The sequence below is a fragment of the Dermacentor silvarum genome, chromosome 7 (assembly GCF_013339745.2).
Source record: "Dermacentor silvarum isolate Dsil-2018 chromosome 7, BIME_Dsil_1.4, whole genome shotgun sequence".
Taxonomy (NCBI): Eukaryota; Metazoa; Arthropoda; class Arachnida; order Ixodida; family Ixodidae; genus Dermacentor; species Dermacentor silvarum.
In genome coordinates this window covers 90,967,713-90,985,020 of record NC_051160.1, presented here as the reverse complement: position 1 = coordinate 90,985,020, position 17,308 = coordinate 90,967,713, and the positions used below count along the sequence as shown (strand labels likewise).

The following is a 17,308-nucleotide window of genomic DNA, read 5'->3' as shown; positions in this document are numbered from 1 at the left end:
ACCGTGGCAACGACAACTGAGTTCCCACGGCTGCCATGTGTTCAAACCGTTCCTCATTTGGGCATGCGTATATCGTCCGGAGCGCAACAGTCAGGCTCGTCCACCAGAGCTATGCTAGACGTCACCGGACAGAGAAACTTTTCTGTGAAGTTGCCAAGGCTTACAGAGTCATCTTGAGACATCGAACTTACTGCGCATTTTTTGACTTCGTTTACCAGCGTCCTCTTGCTTCCGCAGATGTTTCTTGCTCGCGCTCTCTTGGGGGGAGGGGGAACGTGTAACGGTGCACAGATGGTCCGTGCATGGGAGCAGAGGAAGATGACGAATCAAGGCAGTGTTCGGGCGACCATGTTGTTCTACGTCCGCAACCTCCTGCTCGCGTCACACACACACACACACACCCCACACACACACACACACACACACACACACACACACACACACACACACACCACACACGCAACACACACACACACACACACACACACACACACACACACACACACACACACACACACACACACACCACACACACACACACACACACACACACACACACACACACACACACACACACACACACACACACACACACACACACACACACACACACACACCACACACACACACACACACACACAACCACACACACACACACACACCACACACACACACACACCACACACACACACACACACACACACACACACACACACACACACACACACACACACACACACACACACACACACACACACACACACACACACACAACACACACACACACACACACACACACACACACACACCACACACACACACACACACACACACACACACACACACACACACACACACACACACACACACACACACACACAACACACATACACATACACACACAACACATACACATACACACACACTACACACACACACATACACACACATACCACACACATACACACACACACACACACATACACACATACACACACATATACACACATACACACACACATACACACACATACAGATATATATATATATATATATATATATATATATATATATATATATATATATATAATATACAGTGTTTCAACGAACACTTTCAAAATATGTTTCAAAGATTGCCTGTGGCAGATAGCACAATGCTAGTTCATCAGCTGGTCTACTCGGTGAGGCGGACATTACTTGCATAAATAATTCAAATGCATAAATGACTAGGCCTAAATAACAGAATTTCAATAATTAAGTTTTTAACTAATTACCTTATGGCCCATATTGCAATTTACAAATTCTAGCCGTGGAGTTCCCAAGGCGGATCCACTTGGAACGCATTGTCAGGATAATTGCACCAGTTTCGAGATATTAATTCCCGAACTTTGCGGAGAAATGCATTGGCGTACGTTCCAGTTACTTTCTCAACAAAACGTTGTTTTACACATTGAAGCACGAAAGTAACTGGAAAGCCAATGCATTTCTCCGCACACTAGGGCATTCTTAGGCGTTGGGAAGTTAAAGCGCCCGTTAAATTCAATAATTGTTGCGCGGCACCCGATCTCGTAAACAATGCCAGGATCCGTCGCTCACGATCCTTAAAAAATTACTAGAAAGAAATTTGCCGCTAGTGTAATCGAGATGGTCTGCAGCAAGCGCGGGAATCGCGGGTAGCGCATGGATTTCCCTAGACTTCGTTCTTATGGCTTCAAACACCCTTGTGACGTTACAATTTTCTTTCTCATTTTCGACAGAATGGTTCAATATAAATACAAGAATTTGCTTTGATCACGCGTGTTCACAGGCACTTGTGGTTTTCGTGTGTTTATAAAACTACGTGATTGCTCGGGAACATAAAGCGCAATAAATAGTACCGCCAGAACGCCTGAAACCGCAAGCACGCCTGAAACCGCAAGCACGCAGACTAGACAAATTCCTCGTTACCCGCAGTCATGTTAGGAGTGGCACTGTAAACCATTAGTTACGGTGAAGGAGCGCTTTTCTCGCACTTACCACGAGTTAATAATGGCTTATTTCACCAGACGGATACTTATCTACGTGTAACTCTGTATTACAGGCTTTAGTGCGAAGGCTGAGCATCCTGGCAAATTTTATTGTAGATAACGTCATCACTACTCAGATGAATTAAGCTACTATTTTCGTTGGGAACAAACGACCTTTATTTTCTAATTGACCTAGCATTTACAATAACATGGCCAAAGCACTTGATCTATAAGCGGACATCACCCGACAAGGCTCTATTTCAGAGTTGGAGGGGCGAGCGTTGGTTTCACCTCTCCTGGTAAGAAGCTACGGGAGCTTCGACTCCAGCAATCTTTTATTGCGATAGCAATTATATGGACACTCCAAGCGCATTGATGCCGTCGCTGTCGCCGTAGCCGTGAGGGTCCGTATAAAGTACAACGGCTGGTAAAGTCGTCGCCGCTCGCTGTACGCTGTGTGCGAGTAAAAGCGTACGAGGGTGAGCCGGCAATCGCGGCTCACTGTAGCGCACGCGATGGAGGAAAGCAGGCCGGCACGGGGTCGAGGCGACGAAGAGGGAGAGGGGTGCGTTGTGCTCTGTCGGCTGCTGCTCACAGCGCGGCCGCGCGGGTGCCGTATCTTGAAAGCGATCTGCGATGGGGACAAAGTGCATGCGCCGAGTGCAGGTAGCTTCGTATGCACTCTGCTTTCGACGTTTAGTTCGCGTTGAAGCGAGACGAGAGACAGCGCGAAAGTCAATTTGCCCGCTGCGGCTGGCGCGCTTTCTCACTCCGGCGTTTTTACAGCGAGCTTCCGCGGTCATCGAGCGAAATGCGTTAATGACTACCTGTGCGTGCGTGACACCGTGCTTCTCTATTTAGTTAGTAAGCAAATGTTAACAACTTTAGAGCGCCCATTAAACTACTATATCCTCGCTTCGTATAGCTCTCTACTAATTTGCTATCGCAGTCGATGCTTCGCCTTTCGGGCGAAATTGCCACTTTTTTTTTTAAACCTCCTGGAACATTACCGTGGTATTGAGCGATCGCAGCGCCTCTAGTAATTTTCTCGGGAAACCCTGTGGTTTCGAGCACATCTGTTCGTCATTGTGTAGCATCTGCTCGCCATAAAGAAGCGTGGCGAGCGCACGTGTATTTTCTTTTTCTTTTTATCTGTCACGGTGACCTATACGCGCAGCATGCGCTGGATGTGGGGCACCGAGGCAGTCCTTGGCCGTGCGCGCGCATATGACACATATATCGGGAGGTGACGTCACCAGCGATGATGTCCTTGCGGGAATCACAGACTCAAGGCTTCCAGCGCGCCGTGCGAGCAACTCTATTGGACTCCTACCGCGGCAATTGCTTCCGGCTGCGCGACGGGAAATTAACTGCTGCAAGAAGGAGTTGGTGGTTTGTGAAAAGCGCTCAAGGAGGAGTAGAGTCTTGATAAAACCGGCTAATTGACATGGTTCTGTCAAAACAAGAAAGCTGGACACACAGGACCAAAAATATGCTCAGCCAGTGACCAACAGCGGGGTTGCAGAGAAAAGCACGTCCTGCTTTAAACGTTTCCCTAGAACGTATGAACATTTTTGGTTTACTACAAATATCAGTAGGGGGGGGGGGGGGGGGGGGGTCCTCTAGTACACAAGTGTCAATACTGCTGATGATACGTGCGTCATGAAATTTCAAGGTAGTTAAATGATGTTTTGTAGTTATGTATTTGTGTTGCATGCAAAGATGGAGTCAGCTGGTGCAAGACCAGGGTAAATGGAGATCGCTCCAAAATTAAGCCGGTGTCCCTCAATACGACGTGCCTCATAATCAGATCGTGGTTCTGGGAAGCAAAGACCCAGAATTTATACTTAGTTACGTGGTATGTTCGGTAGTTATGGTCTCCTCGTCTGAAAAACTGCGAATTGTGTGTTTTCCCGGACAAGCTCAAGTACTTTCAAGAAATAGTTTATTTATTTATTTATTTATTTTTATTTATTTATTTATGTTGTTATTTATTCAACTTTGTATGTTCATACAAGTGGTGTGCATGGTTGCGCATGTTTGTTGTGCGTGTACACGTACTGCATGTAGCAGAACTTTATATCTGTTAGTGCTCATTCACAGTAATAAATGTTTTCCGGTGCAGTTTATGTTTTCAATTTATTTCTCATGGACGTCGAGCGGCCGGTGCCACCGAAAGGTGCCAATCTCTCCTATAACGTTACGTTTCATAGAATGTTGCGGTTCCATGGCCCTAGGATATTCCGCTCCGAAAGGGGTATGTCGTCCAAACCAGGCAATGTGGCGTTAAGCGTCTGTCGTTGTTGTAACCAGGGTAGTTAAAGAGGATCTTTGATATTGCCTGTGAAGAGTGTTACATTCATCACAGTTTGAGTCACCTTGTAGTCCTGTCCGATGAAGGGTAACGTCGTGTAAACGCTACCCCAGACGTCAATTTGTGTAGTAATGTCGTATGGCTTCGCTTCATTTAGGTGAAATCCTGAATGTTAAGTCTGGGTCTAGCGTATAAGAAAGGCGATCCTGTCGAGAGTTGAGATTAGCCCAGTGCAAACTGCAGGCTCTCTCCGTATTGCAGAAGAGAGCAGTTCTGTAACGTCGTTTCTGGAGAAGGCAATGATCACTGAGTTTGCATCGGTACACTGTGAAATAATTTACAACCTTAAAAGGGAATAAGTGTGCAAACCGATGTATCACTCAAACCATTACACCCTTGGGTATAATGATGCGAGGTATAGACCGATTTAAACACTTCTTCACTTTAAGGTTATAAATTATTTTACATTATGTTCGCAAGCATTGTTTCTGTATCTGCATGCTGACTCATTACCTACGATTCCACAACGGCTGGGTATCCACTGGAGCACTGTGACGTGGCTCCTTTCAGGTCCTTTCATGTCCACATCAACAGGGTTATGTCAATGATGAGTTGCTCGTTCCGTCCTGTCTTCAATAGATGTCTCCGCTGAACCGGAGTTGCTCACGTAACGATTAGTGGCAAACAGTTACCGAGCCATCCTTCCATTTATCGTATTGACTGGCTGATGCGACATTTATACCATTCGCTGCAATACACTGTGCGCGGAGACGGTGTCAAGTGTACACAGACTTATAGCTGCAGTCGCAGTTAAAATGAATACAGCGCAAAGGCCATGCCATAGATATGTTTATGGGCACGGCGGCGGATAACGCCGTAAAGGACGCAGGATTATTGCGAACGCGGGGTTGCTGCCTACTTGTCGTTGCTGGAAGCATGAGCTGTCCGCGTGAGTCAGCAGCAGTCCGGGTATTTAGTACATCATAGCTGGTATGTGACCAAGCGGAAGGTTGTGTAATGCTTGGTTTTGCCATCAGCAAGATTAATTGCAATAAACCTGGATTCTCGATGAAGTGACTCTCATTGTATATTTGCTTTCGTATGCGTTAGACAAGTAATCGATATATCTTTACTTGACACCATTTCGCACGCTCACAGCCACTGTAATGCCAATAAAACCTGCGCTACTCCAGATATTCCGACACTCCACACTTCGTCTAACCAACTCTGATTTAGTGGAAGTAATCCACGGAAGGATTAGTTTCAGTAATCCTTCCGTGACGCTCAGTCGGCATTGTGTATAGTGGGCTATCAGAGTCCGTCTCACCGGAGGAGCCCTTTTACCGGTTTTCTTTTTTTTTTTTCTTTTTTTAGGCTGTAGCGACCCGTAGCTTCCGCTGCATTGCACGCAGTTGACCAGGTGAAGTATAGACACCATCAAGGACAGAAGCGGTCGTCGTCACTCGACCTATGCCGCTCCCGAACGTTAACATATTAGACCAGTTTTAGCAGAGCTTCATCGGCCCCCACGCTCAGACCAGTTTATCTAAACATCACGCAGCCAGTCAACGGAACGCTATGGGGAACACCAATGCGTGTTCGCACAACGCTCGTACCGTGAGCGGAACGTAGAACCAGGGTCCTTCTATGAAAAGTACTGAAGGACCCTCGTAGAAGCTGCCCCCGTTCCTCAATGAAGTCGATTGAGCGGAGCGTGAGAGTGCGTCCATTTTATAGTCAAGCTGAGTGCGGGTCGCTGGCGTCAGTGGGAGACGCGCTTGTTAAAAAATTTGGAGGACGTTTAAGCTTTGACTTTAAGAGTGGAACGCGATAGCATTCAACGATCCCTGAATGGTTGTCGGGATTACCGGCAACTGCAGCTTTCATTTTTCTCCACCTTCGCCTCTGCGCGCTGCTACCGTTTTACGCTGCCGTAGGGAGCCTACATGCAACTCCTAACGCTGCCGAGGAGGCGAGCGCCATCCGGATGGTGTTTACGCAAGTAACCTACCCGGGTGCGCCGCTGTTGGTGTGGTAGAAATGCTGGAAAAGGGGGTTGTGTGTGAGTTTCCTCGTAACAGAATTATGTTTTCTCCTACATTCAAATTACAATCCAACGATATCATGTCTGTAGGTTGTAGTTAAGTCTCACTTTACCATTTTTTTGACGAATTTTGTTCCCTAACGCCACGCGGAGGGCCTGCGTGGTCGGGGTGGTTCGGGATGATTTTCTCCGCCGCGGACGCTGGCGCTTACGCCGACACCGACGCCGGATTTTCTGCGACACACAGGGCCCTTAATGCTGTCGCGTTAATACGCGAATTGACCGCAGTTCATGCAGCCGCCGGCGCGCGTGCACTGTGAGCGGAGCGCAGCGTAAGCATGCAACGCCCTGCGAAAACTGTCTATTGCCAGTTTGCTTCGTGGAATGTGACGTGATTTCGTTTTGCTTTGCCAGCTGTCCCCAGGCCTCCAAGCCTGATTCCAGTACTCGCGGATATGGCGGTCGTAAAGTGCAATGATGCAACCATCACGAGGCGGCATGCCGTCGCTTTATTGGTTCCCGCGTATACGAACGACAAAGATTACGCGCGGGGTTAGCGCGGTACGCGAAACGAGCGGAAGTAAACAGACCGGCATGCCAGCTGCTGTTGGTTACCGCCGCGTGCCTTGCAAACTCCACTGGCTGCAGCGGCGGTTATTTTCGCAATCGTCGTAATGGAGGAAAAGCGTCGGCTCTGTATAGCGTTGGCTCAGACTTGAGATAAATAGAAAGCCAGGGACGCGGTCGCTGTTTATGCTACGCGTGAGGTGACATCGAGTATAGCGCACGTGATTATTACGACGTGGTTTATGCGCTGTCAGTATGTGCTCTTCGAAAAGGGGGGAAGAAATACCGTGTAAGTATGGCATGTGAATGTGCCGATATCTTGTTGGCACGTCCGAAACGTTGAAGTAAAGTAAAATGTTCTTAATTTGCCTGCATCATGAGGGCGCGTTACGCTTTTCTTTTTGCCGTCTTCACCGCCCCCGTTGTCTCGGTTTATACGCTCAGAACGTGTATTAGGTAAAGACAAGATTAATTCATTTTTGACGATACCGATATCTGCGAGATTTTCATTGCACAAGGATGTCGAAGAAATATTAGTGATATGCACAATTACAATAGCACGAACACACACGCGCATCTGGGTGTTGAAAATCTGGATATGCTGTTCACTGGCGAGTGACAACTCGTGGGGCGATGCCCTTGCGCGCGTCCCGCGTTCCGGGCATTTCACTGACCGAACGCTGGAGCAAAAACACAAGAACACGTACGGTGGGAGGTACAGTGTACTGTAGTGGGAGGCGACCGGCTACCGAGCTGGCCCGCGTTTATGGCGGCTTCACAATGGCGGCCGAAAACTATAGCGTCACGTGGCTGCAGCACAATGTTGTAGACCTCATTTCGGTTGTCGCCCACTGGAGGTTTTCTCCTCGAAGCGCAGTCCATTTCGCAGGTGCATATTGAAGCGCGAGCGACTTGTAACAGCCAAAACTTCCTTAACCCTATCAAATTTTTTTCTCTTGCAACGTTCTATCGGAAAGGCTATTTTCTTCAACGAAAGGCACTCGTATACGCAGACAGTTGAAATCAGACTGTAAAGCTTTTGAAAGGAACTTATGTTCGTGTTGAATATCTATAAAATCTGAAAAATTACCATCTTCCATTCTAAAGTTGAATAGCGCGTTTTATTACGGGCAATATTAACAGGAAAGCGAAGTTAATTTCACCTAAGGCAGATTGAAAGTGCCCAAAAAGATGATGATGACGATGATGATAATGATGCGCATTTAAAACATGGTACGTACACTCATAATGTTGCATTGTCCAAGACTCGGGTGGTGGCCACGCGCAGTTAATAACTTCAGAAAAAATAAACTTGAGAAAGTAAACTTCGAATGAATGAGTAGTGTGCAATTTAAAATTGAGACCAGATGAACGGGCGATGATATTTTATACGAACTAAAAAGATTCATTGAGCAGTTTAGAACGGAAGCAATTTAGAAAAGAAAAAAAATTATAAGAAAAGTAAGAAATACAATGGCATACGTTTTGTTACTCGAATGAAATCACGCACGGCGCCACACACAACCTTGTGTCTGAGCCCAGTGCCGAGGCCCGCAAAATAAATGCTCCAGGACTTAAATTCAAGGCAAGTTCATTGAGCTTTTGAAGAAATCTTTTTGTGTGTTGTAAACCAGTGATATAATAACAAAAATAATCATCAATATATTTTCTTTGTTGGCTGAACTTGCGTAGGTGCGATATCACCAAACCAGATCTGTGTAAATATAGGTTTAGCGGGGCAATACGGAAACGTAACCTGGTAATCACTTGTATAACCTAGTGATTTTCCACGAAAACCTGAGGTCTTGCAATTGTGTCAAGAATGTTATTGATGATTTGATGGGATTTCTGCGCATTGAAAATTTACAATACCTAATTGCTGTGATGTGCGCCGATACTTGGAGAATCAAAACAATTGGTCCATTCAGGGATGCTCAAGCTAACGAATCAACCCTCCTGTTTAAATGTAAGTCACAGGGACCTAGTCATGTAATATTATAATAAGATTTAGCGATGCGGGAACTAATCAGTAGCGCACCCAGGATCTCTGCCAGGGGGGTTTGCATTTTTCGGGGGGTGGGGGGGGGAGGAGCAAGCACTTTGCATAATATGCAATTTCTATGCTTTAGCCAGATGAATGCAGGAGCAAATAAAATGCATAATAATTATAAGAATGACACCAAGGATGATGACGATGTTTATTTCTTCAGCGTTTTACTCGAAGTAATTTAAGAGTGAATGAATAAATACAAGACAGGGATAGAGTGTTTTTGTTTCTCCTGAATTGTAATGACAATGGGAACAGAGCAGTGAAGGTACACGTTGGACTGGTGGGGCTGGGCGCGTGTGGGGGGGGGGGGGGGTTACAACACCCGACCCCCCCCCCCCCCTCCTCCCATCGGTGCGCCGCTGGAACTAATGGTAGGATTACTTTAAAGACTGGTGAAATTATCGAAGCTATCTAAGAGAAAAAAAAAGACGTAAAGGCAATTTGCGATAATAGCAGCAGCGAAATTATTCAGAGGGAGTTAGCGAGACCTGAGAATCATGGCCAGAAGCTCAGCTTCAAAAACGGGACTAAAATGTGGAAGCTTCAAAAAATATCCACGCCGAAATTCCTCTGGGATTTGTCTAAGTATGCGTAAGCATTTCCGCCACTTGCTCATCTCCACGCAGCCCGGTGTCATCAGTCTTACGACACTTGGTCCGGCCAGTATAAACGACAGCGCAGCGGCGACACGGACTGCTGCGGATGGCGGCGGAGGGTGAATTGACGCAAGCAAACTACCACAGGTGGGCGGCGCCAGGTGCGCTGATGACGTTCCCATCAATATAAGCCGCTATTGCTCTTGAGCGCCTTATCCATCCTGCGTCGAACCGTGATCAACCGTACTCCGGTGGCAGCTGCGTAGTGACGCGGCCGCGCGGGCGCTATCTCTGAAAGCGATCTGCGATGGAGACGCAAGAAGCGAGAGGCAGCACGAAGGTCAATTCGCTCGCTGCTGTGAGCCCTAACTTGAAAGCGATCGTCTTACCTGACGGACGGACGGGTTTGGTCATTGGGTAGGCATAGAAATGCTCACACATTTAAAAGAGCGACCACCTAGTGAAAGGGAGGAAATACCTACCCTATAGCCTTATCCTCGCACACTGAAACACCTGTAGCTTCTAGTTTGTTCGTACAAACATGCCCGGCAAATAAATGTGTGCCTTCGTCTTTCATCACCACATTCCTCTCGCAGACATTCGCTTCTGCTCCTCCGACGCTCTTCTCAGCTTTCCGCAAAGCAAGAGTTGGCAACCCTAGTTGGGACATCAGCAAGCGAACCATTCACTGGCGCGCTGTGGCCGTGGGAATTCGCAAGAGTGGATTCGTCTGCGGTCATGTACAGCAGGCTTCGGGCTGATTGCAGTTTATTTTAGGTCATCAGGCGTGCCTCGGCAGTTCATATAATGGAATTTTTTTTTGGACAGCAATTGAATTTCAGGCTCTATACTTCTATTGATTTCGCGCATTCACCAGCAGTCGGCTGTCAGCCTTGTCAGCTGCGGTTTCGGACGAGCTCACTACGCGTGTCCATGTTTTTTTTAATTTCTTTTGCTTGGTATGCCACGAGGAATAAGGTCAGAATGAAATTAAATTTCAGCATGTAGTTAATTTCATTCCGACGTTATGCCACGTATAAAGCGCTCCTCACAAGAACACGGATATCGTCCTGAGACCCGAAGATGCCTCCAATGGACACAATCGCTTTTAAAGTTACTTCGTATTACCTATTCGGTAAGTTACAACCGCGAAAAAAAGAAAACTTTTTTTAAAACACCACGATTAGATGCTCACAAGAGTATATATAAGTGGGAAAAGTTAGCAACCGTCTCCTCGTGCTTGTTATTGTAAAAACCACTTTGAGCCGCTTAAAGTGTCTATGGCGCAATGTCATAGACACTGAGCGCGTGAAAGTGAACTTACAGCAAATGCTCGTGCACCAATCATTCGGTGCATGTTAAAGATCCCTATGGGTGGTGAAAATCAATCCGGAGTCGCCCACTACGGCATGTTTCATAATCAGATCGTGATTTTGGCTCGTAATGCCACAAAACTTACGTTTAAAAAAAATATTGTCCTCAAGCCAGGTTGTGGGGTGGATTGGCCACGTTGATGGCTCCATCCTGAAATTTCGTGTCGTCTAGCTGTATTTGAAACCGCACTTCGAGCGTGATTTTCGCCGTGCGCGACGAAGGAACGGACTTGGTCAAATTAGGATATTTTCGCGGAAGTCGGCAGCAAGACTGCACGTTTAAAATGCTTCCAAACAGTTCCACGTGCATACGCAATTAAATCTGACGTAACTGTTCAGCGTAAGCACTTCTGAGTTATCTTGGACGAGACGGAAAGCAGTGCGCATTGTAATGTTTATAACGTGCGTCCCAACTAACGTTGGCCAAGCTGTCCCGGCCACGCAAAAAAAAAAAAAGAGATAAATATTTAAGAAACACCGTGGAATATGTACAATTATAAGACCTACGGGGTTCTGTTGTAAGAAGTTTGACGACCGAAAACCCCAGGTCTTCAAATCGTATATTGCACTCTGCTTTTTAACCTTTCTTTCTTTCTTTCTTTCTTTTTTTTTTAACAGCTTGGCTAAGTTAGGTGGGGCACCCTATAAACAAAGAGTCACACGAAGATTTACATGCTCTCAGGCTCCTCTTCGGGCACGTCTTATCGATTAGAATAATATTTCTATATTTTTCAGTATCGCGATAGAGTGTACGTATAGCTTGTCGTTAAACTGAAGGCGTTGAGGTTCAGAGAGAGAGATGAAACAAAGGAAAGGCCAGGAAGGTTAAACAGAACAAGTCTGGTTTGCTACGCTGCGTGGGAGAAAGGAGAAATGGGATTTAAAGAGATAGGAAGATGGAAATGCAAGCCCGGAAACGGGAATTGGCGCACAAAATTGAAGTGGCACACCTCGATATCGCCGTCTATCTCGCAGACCGGTATAGACCACAGGGAGTCGTCTATAGCGGTGTGGCTGCCTTTAGCGCACTCGTTCGTTGTGCCCACTGTCAAAGTACTTTTTTGCTCTCACAGCGACCGGTCGTCTTGTGCCTCTGTGTTGTGCACAACACTTGCCTCTCCGTACTATAAGGTGGCCAGATAGACGCACAGACGGCGAGAGATTGCTTTTTTGTAGCCATAAGTGTCCCAGGTGCTGTCGGCACATCCAAGTTGAAGTTGAATAAAGTTAACTGTAAGGGACCCTAATGCGCATATTCTTCTCAACGAAAACAAACAAGCCTGTTTGCTAGAGGTAAAAGAGCCCGTATTATTTTATTGTTAATTGTTTCTTTTAAAAGCAACAGTTGTTAAGCGGTTGCCCGAGGAAGGCGTTCGCGCGTTTCACGTGCGTTTCGAAAGCGGTAGAACTGAAGGTTGCTTCTCAAACAAAGTTCCAGTCACCCACTCCCGAATTTACTTCCTGCGTTTCCGCCCTATATCTAACCTTAGGGTGAGGTCATATGGCGTCAATAACTTTTTATGAACATGTATCATTCGGATTTGTGCAACATATTGTTGTGACCTACATGTCCGCGCCTGTGAAGTTAATAACCTATAATTATCGTACATTGTCGGCGTGCCTTTGTTATCGGTGCTTGGTCAGCCTTGCCTTTCATATCGTCCACATTTTCCCGCATACGTTATATCCCGTATCTTATCTCTTCTTTTGTTTAGTATCTATTGCGTCCTCGCTCCTGGACTGGCTTGTTTCGTATTTTCTATCTCATGGTATAAACAAAGCGAATCGCCTAACTTAATTTACAGCGTTGTTTGTTACTTATTGTGCGCGAAATTGGGCCGGCATTATGCTTATGAGCTCTCCGCTTGTGAGTGTGCACCAGGGGTTCGCTTATTACATGTTCCAGCTACCACGCGTATTTTATTTTATTTTTTTCACTATCTGACTCACAGAATCAATCTGAAGACGTTTTTTTTTTCGGCGACCACGAATACCTTCTGTTCTTTGAATAATGATTTGACATTCAATAACGTGTCATTCATAATTGTATACCATACTCTTGGCGATTCGCGTTCTCTTCACGCACGGAAATAGCGGAGCAACGAAGCGGTAACGCACGCAGTCGTGTTTATCTGCTGGCGCATGCATCCATTCCAGCGGCTGATGACTGTTGTCCAACTGCATGGAGTATAACTATACACTGTACGCTAAATGTTCCACACCCACCGCGATGAGCAAGTCACTCTGGCGTTCTGGTGCTCATCACGAGGACACTGGTTTGATTCGTGGGCCGCATTACGATGAGGGCGGAATGCAAGAAAACTATTTGTCCGTCCGTCGGTGGCCAAAAAATCTAGGCCAATCCCGGAGTTTCTGCAATACTGGGTCGACCGTGGCCAGGTGCTGAACACTTTCCCAACATAGGGAGAGAATACGCGTTTGACAGTGGCCGGCAGGTGTGGCGTGATAACGACTCATTGTCCGCGCCAACATCACGCGCGTCGGTGCAAAACACTCTACGCGTCAGTCTGACACCCTCTATACGGACGACTGCGTGCCGACCACAAGACGAGGAGTAGCCACTGATCACCCATACCCACGTGAAATCCACAACGTGAAAATACTAATGTACGTGTCATATTCAGCACCATGCTGATAGATATCTATATCTATCAGCGCCATACATAGACCCGTACTTGTCGGGCCTATACTGGGACCAAACACGTACAAGAGGAATCGCGTGGAAGACGCACACAAGACGCACACAAGGGGAAGATAAAACCCAGCGTATATGGAATGCGGAATGTCAAATACAAGACTACGTGAGCGTGTGTGTATATATGTACTATATACGTTGTCATTACTTTTATGCATGCGCATATGCGAACATTACTCTTCTCGCAACGCGTGCACAAAACGGCCGCAACAGCAGCAGAAGCAAGCCGAACGTAACGCTACGCATATCTTGGATAATTTCCGTCCAGGGAGTCTCCGCTAAGTTATTTTTTCTAGGGTTTCGAGTTCCCGTGCCTCAGTTTAAAGCAAGCAATGGAGTCGGATGTACGATGTAAATACGCCCTTAAATATTAATCTATAGCGGCCCACTACGACGACGCCTCTCATCTTGCGTGTGTTGCTTTGGGAGGTTATTAAAGCGTAATCAGTTATTCGATCAATCAGTGACTTGCGAGAGTATGATACCTGTCGCGCGTTGATTGACTATATGCCAACAAGAGTTGGTAGAAAGACGAAAGGGATAACACAGGTCCAGTCATGTTACAATGCCCCTCGAGTGTGTTGTGTGTTTGTCCGGTCAGGTGCCGCACTGGATTTCTCCTCACGAATGAGTGTCAAACTTCCCGAAATCGGTACGATGGATCGAGAATGCGGTAGCAGAACACAGCTATGGCGGGCAAAACGAGAGCGTGAACTCGAGCGCAGTGAGAAAGGGCAGCAGAACATGACTGAGTGAAACTGGGCATTTTTGGACTGAATTGATGGACAATCTTGAGACCTGGAGCAAATCAGCCGCAATAACATGTGGCTCCTTCTTTGATTAATAATGTCGTCACCACTGAAACTGTGAAACAATGAAAGGAACAGAGGCTGGAGGTATCATCGCGGCCTTTTTAACCGAGCAATCCCATTTGCATACGTTAGCGTATGCGCGTATGCAAATGGGCACATGCTATCCTCTCTTCGTATCAAGTAGTCGTGTGTTAGCGGTGTTTACAAAATGCTTGGCCAAGGCAAGCGGGCGGAAGAAAGTGGGATCAATAAAGAGAGGGAGGGGGAGAATGCGGGGACAAATGCTGCGCAATTAGTCAATTAGTCGTGTCCTTGGTAAGCGTGTACGCACATGTGCCCTCGAGGGGCAATGGCCGTGTAGGCCTGGCGAACCTTCTCAATGACTGTGATTAGTATTCGACGAAAAAATACGAAAAGAAAGGTGATATGCAGAATGATGGAACGAGGGCGAGGAAAAGATTGGGTAGAAAAAGCTGCGAGTCAGTGATGTGCCCGTGTGCAATGTTTACTATTATTGCGAGAAAAGGAACACTTGGTGGACCTCGCTTACTAATCACACTTAGACAGCCACGGGGGTTCAGTTTCGCGCCTCCGGCCAGCATTATTTGCACCGTGATCCGGTGCAAGATTCGTCGTGCCTGCAATGGCTGTGGAAGAAGACGACGAGCGCGTTCGCGCGGTTACGCCGGCGCCGACGCTCAACCCAGGAACGGGCGCCTAAGAGCGGCGCTCTAAAACAGTCGCCATCTCCGCAGTTCTAAACATTATTCATGAAAGGAGAAAGGGGATAAAACGATGAAAAGGAGGAGAAGCAATATTGCGATGGTTACGATGACGAATCTATGGAGCATATTCTTTTTCTCTCGTGCCGCAGATTTTCAAGGCGAACAAATATATTTGAAGTATCATTTCGGCAACCTGTGCTATCACTATATTCGCCAGCCGTTCTCTCTCTTGGAGCGTCTTCGCTGGTATTAAGCCACAGAGAATGCGTTTCTCGCAGTTCACAACTTTATTAGGGGTGCGAAAAGATGACCGTGTTGAATTATAAAATTATCAATTTTTTTCTCTTATTTTGTTTCTCGATAGTAAATTATTTTATCTCGAAATTCTTTACAGCGTTTTTTTATGTACAATTTCTAAATTTATATTTGCCTAACCAACGCTCTGCTGCGCAAAATTTTATTTTGGACACAATCCTAATGAAAAGCGCATGTGAAACCGCCTTATTCTTGGCTAATCTCCCGTGTAGTGTGTATGGGTCAGTGTTTAAACACAAGGACAATAACTTCCCTGACGCATTTTTATGGCAACGTGAACTATAATAACCGTGCCACACTGACAACGTCACTGCTTGTAATAATCTAGGACGTTAACTCACTTATGACAATATTCGTGAATTATAGCTACCCGCACTGTTCATTCAACGTGCCGATGACGATAGCTGCAGTGAATGCAGTTGGCTTGTTTGCCGATCCTAATTTCATTTAAGAAAATGCTATTGAAAGCAAAAGGCCGAAGAAATACCACTAAGAGCGTTAAGAGATACATTTTGTAGAGTAATTTGACTTCGCTAACGTGTGTATCATTTGCCGCCAGTAGCTGCCAACTTGAGAGCGAGGGCGGGCATTTCACGACCGAAAGAAGTGTGAGAACGCCCTACGTCGAAAGTGGCATCAAGCTTTAATGCCATTAAGTATTCCCACGTGTCATCACACGAAATGCATTGAATTTTACTGCACTGAACTGTTAATATCATTATTTTGGCGTCCAAGTGGCACAGGTATAAGTATTATAAGTTCTTGAAGGTGCGGGTAACAATGCAAGAGCACGTTATTTTTATCGCTTGTAACTTGTCTATACATACCTTGTGCCCAGGGGTATGCCCATGGAGGAAGCCTGAGCTGTACATACCTGATGATATTCCAGCTTTTTGTTTTGCTGAGTCACTTCAGGGGGCTCCTGTGGGTCACACCTTCCTTTCTTGCTGATCAATCACCTCGGTCACTCGCTCGCTGTTTATACCACCTAAAGCGATTGTGTAAATGAATTGATGATTGAATCCCGAAAGAACTAGAAAACTCAAATGTTTTGTGGCAGATTTAAGAACGCAGTCATTAAGTGGACGATGAGGCAGGTGTAACATCACAACGCAAGTCTAATTTGATATCTCCTTACTCAAGCTGTTCAGCTTATAAGAACTTTTGATAACACTGTTTTGATAGCGCTACTGCGATATCCATGCTCATTTGCTATCCGCGGCTCTCTTTCATTTAAATGCGTCATTTCATGTTTAGCTCTACGACAGTTCCTGTTTCATGCACATCGCAAAGGACTGTATCTATATGTCGACGGGGGCATTTGACGCCACGTGTGGTGTATATTTTATTTATTTATTTCCAATAGTGCCAGTGTCTATATCAAGACCATTGCAGGTGGGCATGTTACTACAACGTGAGCGTACAACGTCATACAGCACATTTCAGAGACCAAGAAGCCTGTATACGAAGTACAAAAAAAAAAAAGGAGATAATAACAACGGAATCCTTTAAAACATAAATATTTACAACCTAGCAGTCTGTAACTTATTACAATCTAATGCAACATAAGAAATTGATATAAACAACGTAAGATCAATTTTACATAAGCATGAGAATCGTTTTAGTTGTTTAGTGCTTATTATTTTCCATCATGTTACAACAAGTTGATGGTGATTCTGTGTTAGCTATAAATGACTCGACGCAGTTCCATTCCTCAGTATGGTAAAAATGAATATCTAAATGGTGTGAGTATTGCAAGAGTACTCAACTAACATTTTATTACGCTTATG

General features: G+C 45.9%; 1 protein-coding gene across 1 annotated transcript in view; it reads left to right on the top strand.

Moving 5' to 3' along the window:
* The window catches only part of LOC119458268 (sulfotransferase 1B1-like), a 252,875-nt gene that overhangs the window by 30,225 nt on the left and 205,342 nt on the right, over positions 1-17,308 (top strand). The window lies entirely within an intron of this gene.